Source organism: Sprattus sprattus, assembly GCF_963457725.1.
Source record: "Sprattus sprattus genome assembly, chromosome: 11".
Lineage (NCBI taxonomy): Eukaryota > Metazoa > Chordata > Actinopteri > Clupeiformes > Clupeidae > Sprattus > Sprattus sprattus.
In genome coordinates, this window is record NC_137909.1 from 27,879,225 (window position 1) to 27,899,781 (window position 20,557).

The window sequence follows — 20,557 nt, forward strand, 5'->3', positions numbered from 1 at the left end:
TTTTCGAGATATTCCTGAAACATTCTGAAGAGACGTATAATAATAAAATGTATTTGTCCACATTATTCGTTCATTCACCTTTGTCTAGTATGGTTTAAAGAAGTGCAAGTGACTCATTCTCAGTCTCCCCCAAACAACACAGGGTGCATAGCTAGTTTTCCATAAGAAGGTGAATACAACAGTGTCATACTTTATTGCTATTACTGTAAACATGTGGCTTAAATGCTCTATGATAATTCAAAAGACCTTATCCTTGAAAACATTCAATTCCAGTTCTTCACTATGAAGGTAAACGTAAACTCTCAAATCAGAACGTCTTGAGTACAAGGCCGTCTAAATAGGACACATGAAAGCATTCTGCCAAAGTTAACCCCTGGCAACAATGAACTGCTTTATGTGCTCAGGCAATAACCTCAAGTGCTTGTAATTGTTCGCCAGGAGACCATACCTTATCGCTGTGTCTGCATGTGTGTGCGTGTGTGTGTGTAAAGTTGAATTGTCATTCAATGTCATTCAATGAGTTGTCATTGTCACATGATTGAGATATCACCTGACCTGGGGAAAGTGCTTTCACCTATGCACGAGGTCTACTGTGTGTGTTGAGGTAATGATAATAGTGAAGTGGCACTTACGTAGGTAAACTCTTTTATTCAGTTCTTGCATTTCTTTCTCACCTCCTTCAAGGAGAGGCCCACCAATATAAGCAGTGAGTGTGTTGTCAGGCCAGCTAATAAAAGAAAAAAATAAACATATTCTGTCATTTTGCCAAGTGGTGTAAACTGAATGAATTCCGTTATGAGGTTCTGTTGCTACGCCTCGTCTATTAATGGCGGTCGTGATTCCTTAATTAGTTTAGTTGTTAGTCATTAGTCATTTTTAAAGGTAAAATAAATATCTCTGATGCTCTGATGGAGAGGACAACTTAAAAGCTTTATTGTTTGGCTTAAGCAGGCTTGAGTGCATCATTTGGCAGTGAGGGAATTCTTATTCAGGGAATGGCCCACCAGTTTTGAGACATCCCTGTCTTGATGAAGGCCGTCCAGTTTTTCTTCATAATGGTTTTTATATTGTACAGCAGGATGGCAATCTTTGGATTGGTACAACATAAATGGCCATCTTTTAGTCGAATTACTCATCCGGTGTGGGTTAGTTGTTGTTAGATTGGGCCTCTCACAACATTCCAGAATTCCAGCATTGTTCCATTTTGTTTGATTTTCTCACACCCCTGCTGGTGTCTTTATCTCTATCGTATATATTAATGCCCTCTTGTATATATTAATACCCTCTTGTATATACTAGTTCCCTCTTGTATATACTAATACCCTATTGTATATATTAATACCCTCTTGTATATATTAACACCATCTTGTATATATTAATACCCTCTTGTATATATTAATACCCTCTTGTATATACTAGTTCCCTCTTGTATATATTAACACCATCTTGTATATATTAATACCCTCTTGTATATATTAATACCCTCTTGTATATACTAGTTCCCTCTTGTATATACTAATACCCTCTTGTATATATTAATACCCTCTTGTATATATTAATACCCTCTTGTATATATTAATACCCTCTTGTATATACTAATACCCTCTTGTATATATTAATACCCTCTTGTGTATATTAATACCCTCTTGTATATACTAATACCCTCTTGTATATATTAATACCCTCTTGTATATACTAATACCCTCTTGTATATATTAATACCCTCTTGTATATACCCTCTTGTTTATATTAATCTATGATCATTCAAAAGACCTATAATAATCAATCAAACAGCCTTGCGCGTCGAAAAATTACGCTAGACGGTAGCTACAGCGTCACTTCTTGACGCTATAGGGCCACTGACCAAGCTTCACTTTTTGACGAGTTGGGAATGAGAACGTGTTGGCCTGACAGCAGCGCACTGGCTCAGAAGGAAAAGGAGAAGAGGATGTCAGATGCTGCACATTACAACAGGCGTCACCGTGCAAACATTTTGGTGGATTTACCTCAGGGGGTGGTGAGACGTAACCGCATACATCTGATACCTTTACAGACGCCTACACAAGAGAGGACACCACCACAGCAGCCCATGTCAGAGCAGGCTCCCATGTCACCTGCCGTGACACCTCCAGTCTTACCTGCAGAGACTCCCATTCTCAGAACTAAGTCTGGGAGAGCCGTCATTGAGCCTGCTAGGCTTAACTTGTGAACTGAAATGAAGTGAAAGAAATCTTTGAAATATATGTTGAGTTGTGTTATGTGTCATGGATATGTGGAAGCTAGTTGAAGCTAATAAGTGTAGTTAAAACACTTCATGTTACAACACGAGAATTCAGGGAACTGCATTTGTTTAATTTATGCACTTGTTTCATATAAGTTCCAATGTTCACTTAAATGCCTAACATTCTAATGATCTAATGGAAACAACAGTTTACTCTTTGCTATCTTAAAAGGGAAGGGATGTGGTACTGTTTAATGTTACTGATAACAGTTGATTGACATGTATGTTTAACCAATAGCAAGCCGTATGTTGATAGGCTTGGGACCAATAGGATGAGGGAGTGAATGTGGGGTCAGATACGGGGTGAGCATCTGATTAAACATGTCAACCTTAGTACACAGTCTGTCTCACGCACATTATTAAGTGAACTTGACAGTTCCTTACTTATTGCATGTCGTTGTTCTGTGTTTGGACTGAGTTTATACAGGTGTGTGACGGTAACACAGTCTGTTCAAGAATCAATTCAATTCAATTCAATTTTATTTATATAGCGCCATAACAATACAATTGCCTCTAGGCGCTTAACAGAGCCCAGAGCCTAAACCTAAACCCCCTAAGTGTATGCACAATGGCAACAGGGGCAAGAAAAAACTCCCTGTTAGGCAGGAAGAAACCTTAAGCAGAACCACGGCACATAAGGGGGGACCCGTCTGCTTGAGGTCGGCAGGGTGGAGATAGGAAGGTGGGAAGGGGGAGGGTTGTGTGGCAGAAGGGGAACAACCCCAGATAACCTGTAGCAGGGCATAAAGGCCGTGCCATTTTGACATTGTGTTGTGTTTAGTATTTAGTAGGCTAATAAAAAGCCATAACAAATATTTTGCACTTCCGTGATTAGTTACAACACTTTTGTTATATCATTTTAGATTAGCTTTTAGAAGACTAAGAAAACATTATTCGCAAGCGATTGGGAAGATGACGTTAAGGTGTGTGTGTCCATAAACAGTTGAACAGGGGGGCGTGGCCTGTATTTTCTCAGTGATTTTGTTCTTCAATTAATGTTTGTTCATCATTGCGATCGTTGTTGTGTTTAGGTGAAAGAAATGCATTGTTCTATATAAATGACTTGTTTTCCAAATATGTTTTGACAAGCAAACGTTACTCTAGGTATCAACCTCATCCATCTTAAAATTATGTAACACACAATTGAAAAAATAAGTAGCTAGTTGGAAGAGGTTTGTTACTGTCTGAGCAGTGTGGATCTGGCAGTTAGTTTACTGGACATTCTAAAGACAGGTACCAACTACCATAGACATATATCTGCACAGAGACAGACTGGCTCCCTATCGAGGCAATGCCCTGCCCCAGGTTCCAGGGACCCCATGCACTCCTGGTCTCAGCCCATGTCCCCTGCCCCTGGGTTAAGCCTGTCACCCCCCTTCTCACTACACACACACACACACACACACACACACACCACACCCCCCTTAGCCAGTGCCCGATGGGGGTGACCCTGACTCTCTCCCTGTGGCCCCCTGGTCTCAGCCCACTTGCCCTGGCCCTGGGTTAAGCCTGTTGCCCCCCTTCTCATGTCCACAAAGGGCTAGGAGACCGCCCCAGCGTTTGGCAGACTTTGTTTGATCCCTCAGAGATGAGGAACTTGGTAGCGTGGGGGGGGGTGTAATGTAACGACTAGTATGTTTTAATGTGTTCATGTTCATAGTGTGGCTGTGTCCTTGCTCTCTGTCAGCCACGGCAGCTCATTAACTTGCCGTTAATCACCTTACCCAATGAGTGGACCAGTGGCGCAATGGATAACGCGTCTGCCTACGGAGCAGAAGATTCCAGGTTCGAGTCCTGGCTGGTTCGGCTGTTTAATTAAACAAAGAGGATCTGGATGAGTCGCCTCTCCTGATGAATGAGGCGCATTGCATCACTAGAGGTAGGGGTGCACAAAGTATACTACAAACTTTGTTGACACTCTTGTTAAAGATCATACTCATTCTCGTGGTTGAAAGTCGGTAACAAAACAGAGACAAAACACACATTTTACTGTCTTACACCGGTACGTTTACCAAAATAACCATATTAAAACAAAGTTTATTGTCTGCTTTTCTATTGTTTGGTTTATGTTGGAAACTTAAACTCAGTTCTCTGTTCCTGCGATATGAAATATTTGCAGTGTTTTGAAACGTCCGGAAGCAATCTGCAGCCCAATTGGACAGATTTTTACAAACGGGTTCCTGATTGGTTAATCACCTTACCCAATCAGTGGACCAGTGGCGCAATGGATAACGCGTCTGCCTACGGAGCAGAAGATTCCAGGTTCGAGTCCTGGCTGGTTCGGCTGTTTAATTAAACAAAGAGGCTCTCGATGAGTCGCCTCTCCTGATGAATGAGGCGCATTGCATCACTAGAGGTAGGGGTGCACAAAGTATACTACAAACTTTGTTGACACTCTTGTTAAAGATCATACTCATTCTCGTGGTTGAAAGTCGGTAACAAAACAGAGACAAAAACACATGTTTTACTGTCTTACACCGGTACGTTTACCAAAATAACCATATTAAAACAAAGTTTATTGTCTGCTTTTCTATTGTTTGGTTTATGTTGGAAACTTAAACTCAGTTCTCTGTTCCTGCGATATGAAATATTTGCAGTGTTTTAAAACGGAAGCAATCTGCAGCCCAATTGGACAGATTTTTACAAACGGGTTCCTGATTGGTTAATCACCTTACCCAATCAGTGGACCAGTGGCGCAATGGATAACGCGTCTGCCTACGGAGCAGAAGATTCCAGGTTCGAGTCCTGGCTGGTTCGGCTCTTTAATTAAACAAAGAGGCTCTGGATGAGTCGCCTCTCCTGATGAATGAGGCGCATTGCATCACTAGAGGTAGGGGTGCACAAAGTATACTACAAACTTTGTTGACACTCTTGTTAAAGATCATACTCATTCTCGTGGTTGAAAGTCGGTAACAAAACAGAGACAAAAACACATTTTACTGTCTTACACCGGTACGTTTACCAAAATAGATTATGTTGGAAACTTAAACTCAGTTCTCTGTTCCTGCAATATGAAATATTTGCAGTGTTTTAAAACGGAAGCAATCTGCAGCCCAATTGGACAGATTTTTACAAACGGGTTCCTGATTGGTTAATCACCTTACCCAATGAGTGGACCAGTGGAGCAATGGATAACGCGTCTGCCTACGGAGCAGAAGATTCCAGGTTCGAGTCCTGGCTGGTTCGGCTGTTTAATTAAACAAAGAGGCTCTGGATGAGTCGCCTCTCCTGATGAATGAGGCGCATTGCATCACTAGAGGTAGGGGTGCACAAAGTATACTACAAACTTTGTTGACACTCTTGTTAAAGATCATACTCATTCTCGTGGTTGAAAGTCGGTAACAAAACAGAGACAAAAACACATGTTTTACCGTCTTACACCGGTACGTTTACCAAAATAACCATATTAAAACAAAGCTTATTGTCTGCTTTTCTATTGTTTGGTTTATGTTGGAAACTTAAACTCAGTTCTCTGTTCCTGCGATATGAAATATTTGCAGTGTTTTGAAACGTCCGGAAGCAATCTGCAGCTCAATTGGACAGATTTTTACAAACGGGTTCCTGATTGGTTAATCACCTTACCCAATCAGTGGACCAGTGGCGCAATGGATAACGCGTCTGCCTACGGAGCAGAAGCTTCCAGGTTCGAGTCCTGGCTGGTTCGGCTGTTTAATTAAACAAAGAGGCTCTCGATGAGTCGCCTCTCCTGATGAATGAGGCGCATTGCATCACTAGAGGTAGGGGTGCACAAAGTATACTACAAACTTTGTTGACACTCTTGTTAAAGATCATACTCATTCTCGTGGTTGTTAGTCGGTAACAAAACAGAGACAAAAACACATGTTTTACCGTCTTACACCGGTACGTTTACCAAAATAACCATATTAAAACAAAGCTTATTGTCTGCTTTTCTATTGTTTGGTTTATGTTGGAAACTTAAACTCAGTTCTCTGTTCCTGCGATATGAAATATTTGCAGTGTTTTGAAACGTCCGGAAGCAATCTGCAGCCCAATTGGACAGATTTTTACAAACGGGTTCCTGATTGGTTAATCACCTTACCCAATCAGTGGACCAGTGGCGCAATGGATAACGCGTCTGCTTACGGAGCAGAAGATTCCAGGTTCGAGTCCTGGCTTGTTCGGCTGTTTAATTAAACAAAGAGGCTCTGGATGAGTCGCCTCTCCTGATGAATGAGGCGCATTGCATCACTAGAGGTAGGGGTGCACAAAGTATACTACAAACTTTGTTGACACTCTTGTTAAAGATCATACTCATTCTCGTGGTTGAAAGTCGGTAACAAAACAGAGACAAAAACACATGTTTTACCGTCTTACACCGGTACGTTTACCAAAATAACCATATTAAAACAAAGCTTATTGTCTGCTTTTCTATTGTTTGGTTTATGTTGGAAACTTAAACTCAGTTCTCTGTTCCTGCGATATGAAATATTTGCAGTGTTTTGAAACGTCCGGAAGCAATCTGCAGCCCAATTGGACAGATTTTTACAAACGGGTTCCTGATTGGTTAATCACCTTACCCAATCAGTGGAGCAGTGGCGCAATGGATAACGCGTCTGCTTACGGAGCAGAAGTTTCCAGGTTCGAGTCCTGGCTGGTTCGGCTGTTTAATTAAACAAAGAGGCTCTGGATGAGTCGCCTCTCCTGATGAATGAGGCGCATTGCATCACTAGAGGTAGGGGTGCACAAAGTATACTACAAACTTTGTTGACACTCTTGTTAAAGATCATACTCATTCTCGTGGTTGAAAGTCGGTAACAAAACAGAGACAAAAACACATGTTTTACCGTCTTACACCGGTACGTTTACCAAAATAACCATATTAAAACAAAGCTTATTGTCTGCTTTTCTATTGTTTGGTTTATGTTGGAAACTTAAACTCAGTTCTCTGTTCCTGCGATATGAAATATTTGCAGTGTTTTGAAACGTCCGGAAGCAATCTGCAGCTCAATTGGACAGATTTTTACAAACGGGTTCCTGATTGGTTAATCACCTTACCCAATCAGTGGACCAGTGGCGCAATGGATAACGCGTCTGCCTACGGAGCAGAAGATTCCAGGTTCGAGTCCTGGCTGGTTCGGCTGTTTAATTAAACAAAGAGGCTCTCGATGAGTCGCCTCTCCTGATGAATGAGGCGCATTGCATCACTAGAGGTAGGGGTGCACAAAGTATACTACAAACTTTGTTGACACTCTTGTTAAAGATCATACTCATTCTCGTGGTTGAAAGTCGGTAACAAAACAGAGACAAAAACACATGTTTTACCGTCTTACACCGGTACGTTTACCAAAATAACCATATTAAAACAAAGCTTATTGTCTGCTTTTCTATTGTTTGGTTTATGTTGGAAACTTAAACTCAGTTCTCTGTTCCTGCGATATGAAATATTTGCAGTGTTTTGAAACGTCCGGAAGCAATCTGCAGCCCAATTGGACAGATTTTTACAAACGGGTTCCTGATTGGTTAATCTCCTTACCCAATCAGTGGACCAGTGGCGCAATGGATAACGCGTCTGCCTACGGAGCAGAAGATTCCAGGTTCGAGTCCTGGCTGGTTCGGCTGTTTAATTAAACAAAGAGGCTCTGGATGAGTCGCCTCTCCTGATGAATGAGGCGCATTGCATCACTAGAGGTAGGGGTGCACAAAGTATACTACAAACTTTGTTGACACTCTTGTTAAAGATCATACTCATTCTCGTGGTTGAAAGTCGGTAACAAAACAGAGACAAAAACACATGTTTTACCGTCTTACACCGGTACGTTTACCAAAATAACCATATTAAAACAAAGCTTATTGTCTGCTTTTCTATTGTTTGGTTTATGTTGGAAACTTAAACTCAGTTCTCTGTTCCTGCGATATGAAATATTTGCAGTGTTTTGAAACGTCCGGAAGCAATCTGCAGCCCAATTGGACAGATTTTTACAAACGGGTTCCTGATTGGTTAATCTCCTTACCCAATCAGTGGACCAGTTGGGCAATGGATAACCCGTCTGCCTACGGAGCAGAAGATTCCAGGTTCGAGTCCTGGCTGGTTCGGCTGTTTAATTAAACAAAGAGGCTCTGGATGAGTCGCCTCTCCTGATGAATGAGGCGCATTGCATCACTAGAGGTAGGGGTGCACAAAGTATACTACAAACTTTGTTGACACTCTTGTTAAAGATCATACTCATTCTCGTGGTTGAAAGTCGGTAACAAAACAGAGACAAAAACACATGTTTTACCGTCTTACACCGGTACGTTTACCAAAATAACCATATTAAAACAAAGCTTATTGTCTGCTTTTCTATTGTTTGGTTTATGTTGGAAACTTAAACTCAGTTCTCTGTTCCTGCGATATGAAATATTTGCAGTGTTTTGAAACGTCCGGAAGCAATCTGCAGCCCAATTGGACAGATTTTTACAAACGGGTTCCTGATTGGTTAATCACCTTACCCAATCAGTGGACCAGTGGCGCAATGGATAACGCGTCTGCCTACGGAGCAGAAGATTCCAGGTTCGAGTCCTGGCTGGGTTGTTTAATTAAACAAAGAGGCTCTGGATGAGTCGCCTCTCCTGATGAATGAGGCGCATTGCATCACTAGAGGTAGGGGTGCACAAAGTATACTACAAACTTTGTTGACACTCTTGTTAAAGATCATACTCATTCTCGTGGTTGAAAGTCGGTAACAAAACAGAGACAAAAACACATGTTTTACCGTCTTACACCGGTACGTTTACCAAAATAACCATATTAAAACAAAGCTTATTGTCTGCTTTTCTATTGTTTGGTTTATGTTGGAAACTTAAACTCAGTTCTCTGTTCCTGCGATATGAAATATTTGCAGTGTTTTGAAACGTCCGGAAGCAATCTGCAGCCCAATTGGACAGATTTTTACAAACGGGTTCCTGATTGGTTAATCACCTTACCCAATCAGTGGACCAGTGGCGCAATGGATAACGCGTCTGCCTACGGAGCAGAAGATTCCAGGTTCGAGTCCTGGCTGGTTCGGCTGTTTAATTAAACAAAGAGGCTCTGGATGAGTCGCCTCTCCTGATGAATGAGGCGCATTGCATCACTAGAGGTAGGGGTGCACAAAGTATACTACAAACTTTGTTGACACTCTTGTTAAAGATCATACTCATTCTCGTGGTTGAAAGTCGGTAACAAAACAGAGACAAAAACACATGTTTTACCGTCTTACACCGGTACGTTTACCAAAATAACCATATTAAAACAAAGCTTATTGTCTGCTTTTCTATTGTTTGGTTTATGTTGGAAACTTAAACTCAGTTCTCTGTTCCTGCGATATGAAATATTTGCAGTGTTTTGAAACGTCCGGAAGCAATCTGCAGCCCAATTGGACAGATTTTTACAAACGGGTTCCTGATTGGTTAATCACCTTACCCAATCAGTGGACCAGTGGCGCAATGGATAACGCGTCTGCCTACGGAGCAGAAGATTCCAGGTTCGAGTCCTGGCTGGTTCGGCTGTTTAATTAAACAAAGAGGCTCTGGATGAGTCGCCTCTCCTGATGAATGAGGCGCATTGCATCACTAGAGGTAGGGGTGCACAAAGTATACTACAAACTTTGTTGACACTCTTGTTAAAGATCATACTCATTCTCGTGGTTGAAAGTCGGTAACAAAACAGAGACAAAAACACATGTTTTACCGTCTTACACCGGTACGTTTACCAAAATAACCATATTAAAACAAAGCTTATTGTCTGCTTTTCTATTGTTTGGTTTATGTTGGAAACTTAAACTCAATTCTCTGTTCCTGCGATATGAAATATTTGCAGTGTTTTGAAACGTCCGGAAGCAATCTGCAGCCCAATTGGACAGATTTTTACAAACGGGTTCCTGATTGGTTAATCACCTTACCCAATCAGTGGACCAGTGGCGCAATGGATAACGCGTCTGCCTACGGAGCAGAAGATTCCAGGTTCGAGTCCTGGCTGGTTCGGCTGTTTAATTAAACAAAGAGGCTCTGGATGAGTCGCCTCTCCTGATGAATGAGGCGCATTGCATCACTAGAGGTAGGGGTGCACAAAGTATACTACAAACTTTGTTGACACTCTTGTTAAAGATCATACTCATTCTCGTGGTTGAAAGTCGGTAACAAAACAGAGACAAAAACACATGTTTTACCGTCTTACACCGGTACGTTTACCAAAATAACCATATTAAAACAAAGCTTATTGTCTGCTTTTCTATTGTTTGGTTTATGTTGGAAACTTAAACTCAGTTCTCTGTTCCTGCGATATGAAATATTTGCAGTGTTTTGAAACGTCCGGAAGCAATCTGCAGCCCAATTGGACAGATTTTTACAAACGGGTTCCTGATTGGTTAATCACCTTACCCAATCAGTGGACCAGTGGCGCAATGGATAACGCGTCTGCCTACGGAGCAGAAGATTCCAGGTTCGAGTCCTGGCTGGTTCGGCTGTTTAATTAAACAAAGAGGCTCTGGATGAGTCGCCTCTCCTGATGAATGAGGCGCATTGCATCACTAGAGGTAGGGGTGCACAAAGTATACTACAAACTTTGTTGACACTCTTGTTAAAGATCATACTCATTCTCGTGGTTGAAAGTCGGTAACAAAACAGAGACAAAAACACATGTTTTACCGTCTTACACCGGTACGTTTACCAAAATAACCATATTAAAACAAAGCTTATTGTCTGCTTTTCTATTGTTTGGTTTATGTTGGAAACTTAAACTCAATTCTCTGTTCCTGCGATATGAAATATTTGCAGTGTTTTGAAACGTCCGGAAGCAATCTGCAGCCCAATTGGACAGATTTTTACAAACGGGTTCCTGATTGGTTAATCACCTTACCCAATCAGTGGACCAGTGGCGCAATGGATAACGCGTCTGCCTACGGAGCAGAAGATTCCAGGTTCGAGTCCTGGCTGGTTCGGCTGTTTAATTAAACAAAGAGGCTCTGGATGAGTCGCCTCTCCTGATGAATGAGGCGCATTGCATCACTAGAGGTAGGGGTGCACAAAGTATACTACAAACTTTGTTGACACTCTTGTTAAAGATCATACTCATTCTCGTGGTTGAAAGTCGGTAACAAAACAGAGACAAAAACACATGTTTTACCGTCTTACACCGGTACGTTTACCAAAATAACCATATTAAAACAAAGCTTATTGTCTGCTTTTCTATTGTTTGGTTTATGTTGGAAACTTAAACTCAATTCTCTGTTCCTGCGATATGAAATATTTGCAGTGTTTTGAAACGTCCGGAAGCAATCTGCAGCCCAATTGGACAGATTTTTACAAACGGGTTCCTGATTGGTTAATCACCTTACCCAATCAGTGGACCAGTGGCGCAATGGATAACGCGTCTGCCTACGGAGCAGAAGATTCCAGGTTCGAGTCCTGGCTGGTTCGGCTGTTTAATTAAACAAAGAGGCTCTGGATGAGTCGCCTCTCCTGATGAATGAGGCGCATTGCATCACTAGAGGTAGGGGTGCACAAAGTATACTACAAACTTTGTTGACACTCTTGTTAAAGATCATACTCATTCTCGTGGTTGAAAGTCGGTAACAAAACAGAGACAAAAACACATGTTTTACCGTCTTACACCGGTACGTTTACCAAAATAACCATATTAAAACAAAGCTTATTGTCTGCTTTTCTATTGTTTGGTTTATGTTGGAAACTTAAACTCAGTTCTCTGTTCCTGCGATATGAAATATTTGCAGTGTTTTGAAACGTCCGGAAGCAATCTGCAGCCCAATTGGACAGATTTTTACAAACGGGTTCCTGATTGGTTAATCACCTTACCCAATCAGTGGACCAGTGGCGCAATGGATAACGCGTCTGCCTACGGAGCAGAAGATTCCAGGTTCGAGTCCTGGCTGGTTCGGCTGTTTAATTAAACAAAGAGGCTCTGGATGAGTCGCCTCTCCTGATGAATGAGGCGCATTGCATCACTAGAGGTAGGGGTGCACAAAGTATACTACAAACTTTGTTGACACTCTTGTTAAAGATCATACTCATTCTCGTGGTTGAAAGTCGGTAACAAAACAGAGACAAAAACACATGTTTTACCGTCTTACACCGGTACGTTTACCAAAATAACCATATTAAAACAAAGCTTATTGTCTGCTTTTCTATTGTTTGGTTTATGTTGGAAACTTAAACTCAATTCTCTGTTCCTGCGATATGAAATATTTGCAGTGTTTTGAAACGTCCGGAAGCAATCTGCAGCCCAATTGGACAGATTTTTACAAACGGGTTCCTGATTGGTTAATCACCTTACCCAATCAGTGGACCAGTGGCGCAATGGATAACGCGTCTGCCTACGGAGCAGAAGATTCCAGGTTCGAGTCCTGGCTGGTTCGGCTGTTTAATTAAACAAAGAGGCTCTGGATGAGTCGCCTCTCCTGATGAATGAGGCGCATTGCATCACTAGAGGTAGGGGTGCACAAAGTATACTACAAACTTTGTTGACACTCTTGTTAAAGATCATACTCATTCTCGTGGTTGAAAGTCGGTAACAAAACAGAGACAAAAACACATGTTTTACCGTCTTACACCGGTACGTTTACCAAAATAACCATATTAAAACAAAGCTTATTGTCTGCTTTTCTATTGTTTGGTTTATGTTGGAAACTTAAACTCAGTTCTCTGTTCCTGCGATATGAAATATTTGCAGTGTTTTGAAACGTCCGGAAGCAATCTGCAGCCCAATTGGACAGATTTTTACAAACGGGTTCCTGATTGGTTAATCACCTTACCCAATCAGTGGACCAGTGGCGCAATGGATAACGCGTCTGCCTACGGAGCAGAAGATTCCAGGTTCGAGTCCTGGCTGGTTCGGCTGTTTAATTAAACAAAGAGGCTCTGGATGAGTCGCCTCTCCTGATGAATGAGGCGCATTGCATCACTAGAGGTAGGGGTGCACAAAGTATACTACAAACTTTGTTGACACTCTTGTTAAAGATCATACTCATTCTCGTGGTTGAAAGTCGGTAACAAAACAGAGACAAAAACACATGTTTTACTGTCTTACACCGGTACGTTTACCAAAATAACCATATTAAAACAAAGCTTATTGTCTGCTTTTCTATTGTTTGGTTTATGTTGGAAACTTAAACTCAGTTCTCTGTTCCTGCGATATGAAATATTTGCAGTGTTTTGAAACGTCCGGAAGCAATCTGCAGCTCAATTGGACAGATTTTTACAAACGGGTTCCTGATTGGTTAATCACCTTACCCAATCAGTGGACCAGTGGCGCAATGGATAACGCGTCTGCCTACGGAGCAGAAGATTCCAGGTTCGAGTCCTGGCTGGTTCGGCTGTTTAATTAAACAAAGAGGCTCTGGATGAGTCGCCTCTCCTGATGAATGAGGCGCATTGCATCACTAGAGGTAGGGGTGCACAAAGTATACTACAAACTTTGTTGACACTCTTGTTAAAGATCATACTCATTCTCGTGGTTGAAAGTCGGTAACAAAACAGAGACAAAAACACATGTTTTACTGTCTTACACCGGTACGTTTACCAAAATAACCATATTAAAACAAAGCTTATTGTCTGCTTTTCTATTGTTTGGTTTATGTTGGAAACTTAAACTCAGTTCTCTGTTCCTGCGATATGAAATATTTGCAGTGTTTTGAAACGTCCGGAAGCAATCTGCAGCTCAATTGGACAGATTTTTACAAACGGGTTCCTGATTGGTTAATCACCTTACCCAATCAGTGGACCAGTGGCGCAATGGATAACGCGTAACTACGGAGCAGAAGATTCCAGGTTCGAGTCCTGGCTGGTTCGGCTGTTTAATTAAACAAAGAGGCTCTGGATGAGTCGCCTCTCCTGATGAATGAGGCGCATTGCATCACTAGAGGTAGGGGTGCACAAAGTATACTACAAACTTTGTTGACACTCTTGTTAAAGATCATACTCATTCTCGTGGTTGAAAGTCGGTAACAAAACAGAGACAAAAACACATGTTTTACCGTCTTACACCGGTACGTTTACCAAAATAACCATATTAAAACAAAGCTTATTGTCTGCTTTTCTATTGTTTGGTTTATGTTGGAAACTTAAACTCAGTTCTCTGTTCCTGCGATATGAAATATTTGCAGTGTTTTGAAACGTCCGGAAGCAATCTGCAGCTCAATTGGACAGATTTTTACAAACGGGTTCCTGATTGGTTAATCACCTTACCCAATCAGTGGACCAGTGGCGCAATGGATAACGCGTCTGCCTACGGAGCAGAAGATTCCAGGTTCGAGTCCTGGCTGGTTCGGCTGTTTAATTAAACAAAGAGGCTCTCGATGAGTCGCCTCTCCTGATGAATGAGGCGCATTGCATCACTAGAGGTAGGGGTGCACAAAGTATACTACAAACTTTGTTGACACTCTTGTTAAAGATCATACTCATTCTCGTGGTTGAAAGTCGGTAACAAAACAGAGACAAAAACACATGTTTTACCGTCTTACACCGGTACGTTTACCAAAATAACCATATTAAAACAAAGCTTATTGTCTGCTTTTCTATTGTTTGGTTTATGTTGGAAACTTAAACTCAGTTCTCTGTTCCTGCGATATGAAATATTTGCAGTGTTTTGAAACGTCCGGAAGCAATCTGCAGCCCAATTGGACAGATTTTTACAAACGGGTTCCTGATTGGTTAATCACCTTACCCAATCAGTGGACCAGTGGCGCAATGGATAACGCGTCTGCCTACGGAGCAGAAGATTCCAGGTTCGAGTCCTGGCTGGGTTGTTTAATTAAACAAAGAGGCTCTGGATGAGTCGCCTCTCCTGATGAATGAGGCGCATTGCATCACTAGAGGTAGGGGTGCACAAAGTATACTACAAACTTTGTTGACACTCTTGTTAAAGATCATACTCATTCTCGTGGTTGAAAGTCGGTAACAAAACAGAGACAAAAACACATGTTTTACCGTCTTACACCGGTACGTTTACCAAAATAACCATATTAAAACAAAGCTTATTGTCTGCTTTTCTATTGTTTGGTTTATGTTGGAAACTTAAACTCAGTTCTCTGTTCCTGCGATATGAAATATTTGCAGTGTTTTGAAACGTCCGGAAGCAATCTGCAGCTCAATTGGACAGATTTTTACAAACGGGTTCCTGATTGGTTAATCACCTTACCCAATCAGTGGACCAGTGGCGCAATGGATAACGCGTCTGCCTACGGAGCAGAAGATTTCAGGTTCGAGTCCTGGCTGGTTCGGCTGTTTAATTAAACAAAGAGGCTCTCGATGAGTCGCCTCTCCTGATGAATGAGGCGCATTGCATCACTAGAGGTAGGGGTGCACAAAGTATACTACAAACTTTGTTGACACTCTTGTTAAAGATCATACTCATTCTCGTGGTTGAAAGTCGGTAACAAAACAGAGACAAAAACACATGTTTTACCGTCTTACACCGGTACGTTTACCAAAATAACCATATTAAAACAAAGCTTATTGTGTGCTTTTCTATTGTTTGGTTTATGTTGGAAACTTAAACTCAGTTCTCTGTTCCTGCGATATGAAATATTTGCAGTGTTTTGAAACGTCCGGAAGCAATCTGCAGCCCAATTGGACAGATTTTTACAAACGGGTTCCTGATTGGTTAATCACCTAACCCAATCAGTGGACCAGTGGCGCAATGGATAACGCGTCTGCCTACGGAGCAGAAGATTCCAGGTTCGAGTCCTGGCTGGTTCGGCTGTTTAATTAAACAAAGAGGCTCTGGATGAGTCGCCTCTCCTGATGAATGAGGCGCATTGCATCACTAGAGGCAGGGGTGCACAAAGTATACTACAAACTTTGTTGACACTCTTGTTAAAGATCATACTCATTCTCGTGGTTGAAAGTCGGTAACAAAACAGAGACAAAAACACATGTTTTACCGTCTTACACCGGTACGTTTACCAAAATAACCATATTAAAACAAAGCTTATTGTCTGCTTTTCTATTGTTTGGTTTATGTTGGAAACTTAAACTCAATTCTCTGTTCCTGCGATATGAAATATTTGCAGTGTTTTGAAACGTCCGGAAGCAATCTGCAGCCCAATTGGACAGATTTTTACAAACGGGTTCCTGATTGGTTAATCACCTTACCCAATCAGTGGACCAGTGGCGCAATGGATAACGCGTCTGCCTACGGAGCAGAAGATTCCAGGTTCGAGTCCTGGCTGGTTCGGCTGTTTAATTAAACAAAGAGGCTCTGGATGAGTCGCCTCTCCTGATGAATGAGGCGCATTGCATCACTAGAGGTAGGGGTGCACAAAGTATACTACAAACTTTGTTGACACTCTTGTTAAAGATCATACTCATTCTCGTGGTTGAAAGTCGGTAACAAAACAGAGACAAAAACACATGTTTTACCGTCTTACACCGGTACGTTTACCAAAATAACCATATTAAAACAAAGCTTATTGTCTGCTTTTCTATTGTTTGGTTTATGTTGGAAACTTAAACTCAGTTCTCTGTTCCTGCGATATGAAATATTTGCAGTGTTTTGAAACGTCCGGAAGCAATCTGCAGCCCAATTGGACAGATTTTTACAAACGGGTTCCTGATTGGTTAATCACCTTACCCAATCAGTGGACCAGTGGCGCAATGGATAACGCGTCTGCCTACGGAGCAGAAGATTCCAGGTTCGAGTCCTGGCTGGGTTGTTTAATTAAACAAAGAGGCTCTGGATGAGTCGCCTCTCCTGATGAATGAGGCGCATTGCATCACTAGAGGTAGGGGTGCACAAAGTATACTACAAACTTTGTTGACACTCTTGTTAAAGATCATACTCATTCTCGTGGTTGAAAGTCGGTAACAAAACAGAGACAAAAACACATGTTTTACCGTCTTACACCGGTACGTTTACCAAAATAACCATATTAAAACAAAGCTTATTGTCTGCTTTTCTATTGTTTGGTTTATGTTGGAAACTTAAACTCAGTTCTCTGTTCCTGCGATATGAAATATTTGCAGTGTTTTGAAACGTCCGGAAGCAATCTGCAGCTCAATTGGACAGATTTTTACAAACGGGTTCCTGATTGGTTAATCACCTTACCCAATCAGTGGACCAGTGGCGCAATGGATAACGCGTCTGCCTACGGAGCAGAAGATTCCAGGTTCGAGTCCTGGCTGGTTCGGCTGTTTAATTAAACAAAGAGGCTCTCGATGAGTCGCCTCTCCTGATGAATGAGGCGCATTGCATCACTAGAGGTAGGGGTGCACAAAGTATACTACAAACTTTGTTGACACTCTTGTTAAAGATCATACTCATTCTCGTGGTTGAAAGTCGGTAACAAAACAGAGACAAAAACACATGTTTTACCGTCTTACACCGGTACGTTTACCAAAATAACCATATTAAAACAAAGCTTATTGTCTGCTTTTCTATTGTTTGGTTTATGTTGGAAACTTAAACTCAGTTCTCTGTTCCTGCGATATGAAATATTTGCAGTGTTTTGAAACGTCCGGAAGCAATCTGCAGCCCAATTGGACAGATTTTTACAAACGGGTTCCTGATTGGTTAATCTCCTTACCCAATCAGTGGACCAGTGGCGCAATGGATAACGCGTCTGCCTACGGAGCAGAAGATTCCAGGTTCGAGTCCTGGCTGGTTCGGCTGTTTAATTAAACAAAGAGGCTCTGGATGAGTCGCCTCTCCTGATGAATGAGGCGCATTGCATCACTAGAGGTAGGGGTGCACAAAGTATACTACAAACTTTGTTGACACTCTTGTTAAAGATCATACTCATTCTCGTGGTTGAAAGTCGGTAACAAAACAGAGACAAAAACACATGTTTTACCGTCTTACACCGGTACGTTTACCAAAATAACCATATTAAAACAAAGCTTATTGTCTGCTTTTCTATTGTTTGGTTTATGTTGGAAACTTAAACTCAGTTCTCTGTTCCTGCGATATGAAATATTTGCAGTGTTTTGAAACGTCCGGAAGCAATCTGCAGCCCAATTGGACAGATTTTTACAAACGGGTTCCTGATTGGTTAATCTCCTTACCCAATCAGTGGACCAGTGGCGCAATGGATAACGTGTCTGCCTACGGAGCAGAAGATTCCAGGTTCGAGTCCTGGCTGGTTCGGCTGTTTAATTAAACAAAGAGGCTCTGGATGAGTCGCCTCTCCTGATGAATGAGGCGCATTGCATCACTAGAGGTAGGGGTGCACAAAGTATACTACAAACTTTGTTGACACTCTTGTTAAAGATCATACTCATTCTCGTGGTTGAAAGTCGGTAACAAAACAGAGACAAAAACACATGTTTTACCGTCTTACACCGGTACGTTTACCAAAATAACCATATTAAAACAAAGCTTATTGTCTGCTTTTCTATTGTTTGGTTTATGTTGGAAACTTAAACTCAGTTCTCTGTTCCTGCGATATGAAATATTTGCAGTGTTTTGAAACGTCCGGAAGCAATCTGCAGCCCAATTGGACAGATTTTTACAAACGGGTTCCTGATTGGTTAATCTCCTTACCCAATCAGTGGACCAGTGGCGCAATGGATAACGCGTCTGCCTACGGAGCAGAAGATTCCAGGTTCGAGTCCTGGCTGGTTCGGCTGTTTAATTAAACAAAGAGGCTCTGGATGAGTCGCCTCTCCTGATGAATGAGGCGCATTGCATCACTAGAGGTAGGGGTGCACAAAGTATACTACAAACTTTGTTGACACTCTTGTTAAAGATCATACTCATTCTCGTGGTTGAAAGTCGGTAACAAAACAGAGACAAAAACACATGTTTTACCGTCTTACACCGGTACGTTTACCAAAATAACCATATTAAAACAAAGCTTATTGTCTGCTTTTCTATTGTTTGGTTTATGTTGGAAACTTAAACTCAGTTCTCTGTTCCTGCGATATGAAATATTTGCAGTGTTTTGAAACGTCCGGAAGCAATCTGCAGCCCAATTGGACAGATTTTTACAAACGGGTTCCTGATTGGTTAATCACCTTACCCAATCAGTGGACCAGTGGCGCAATGGATAACGCGTCTGCCTACGGAGCAGAAGATTCCAGGTTCGAGTCCTGGCTGGTTCGGCTGTTTAATTAAACAAAGAGGCTCTGGATGAGTCGCCTCTCCTGATGAATGAGGCGCATTGCATCACTAGAGGTAGGGGTGCACAAAGTATACTACAAACTTTGTTGACACTCTTGTTAAAGATCATACTCATTCTCGTGGTTGAAAGTCGGTAACAAAACAGAGACAAAAACACATGTTTTACCGTCTTACACCGGTACGTTTACCAAAATAACCATATTAAAACAAAGCTTATTGTCTGCTTTTCTATTGTTTGGTTTATGTTGGAAACTTAAACTCAGTTCTCTGTTCCTGCGATATGAAATATTTGCAGTGTTTTGAAACGTCCGGAAGCAATCTGCAGCCCAATTGGACAGATTTTTACAAACGGGTTCCTGATTGGTTAATCACCTTACCCAATCAGTGGACCAGTGGCGCAATGGATAACGCGTCTGCCTACGGAGCAGAAGATTCCAGGTTCGAGTCCTGGCTGGTTCGGCTGTTTAATTAAACAAAGAGGCTCTGGATGAGTCGCCTCTCCTGATGAATGAGGCGCATTGCATCACTAGAGGTAGGGGTGCACAAAGTATACTACAAACTTTGTTGACACTCTTGTTAAAGATCATACTCATTCTCGTGGTTGAAAGTCGGTAACAAAACAGAGACAAAAACACATGTTTTACTGTCTTACACCGGTACGTTTACCAAAATAACCATATTAAAACAAAGCTTATTGTCTGCTTTTCTATTGTTTGGTTTATGTTGGAAACTTAAACTCAGTTCTCTGTTCCTGCGATATGAAATATTTGCAGTGTTTTGAAACGTCCGGAAGCAATCTGCAGCTCAATTGGACAGATTTTTACAAACGGGTTCCTGATTGGTTAATCACCTTACCCAATCAGTGGACCAGTGGCGCAATGGATAACGCGTCTGCCTACGGAGCAGAAGATTCCAGGTTCGAGTCCTGGCTGGTTCGGCTGTTTAATTAAACAAAGAGGCTCTGGATGAGTCGCCTCTCCTGATGAATGAGGCGCATTGCATCACTAGAGGTAGGGGTGCACAAAGTATACTACAAACTTTGTTGACACTCTTGTTAAAGATCATACTCATTCTCGTGGTTGAAAGTCGGTAACAAAACAGAGACAAAAACACATGTTTTACCGTCTTACACCGGTACGTTTACCAAAATAACCATATTAAAACAAAGCTTATTGTCTGCTTTTCTATTGTTTGGTTTATGTTGGAAACTTAAACTCAGTTCT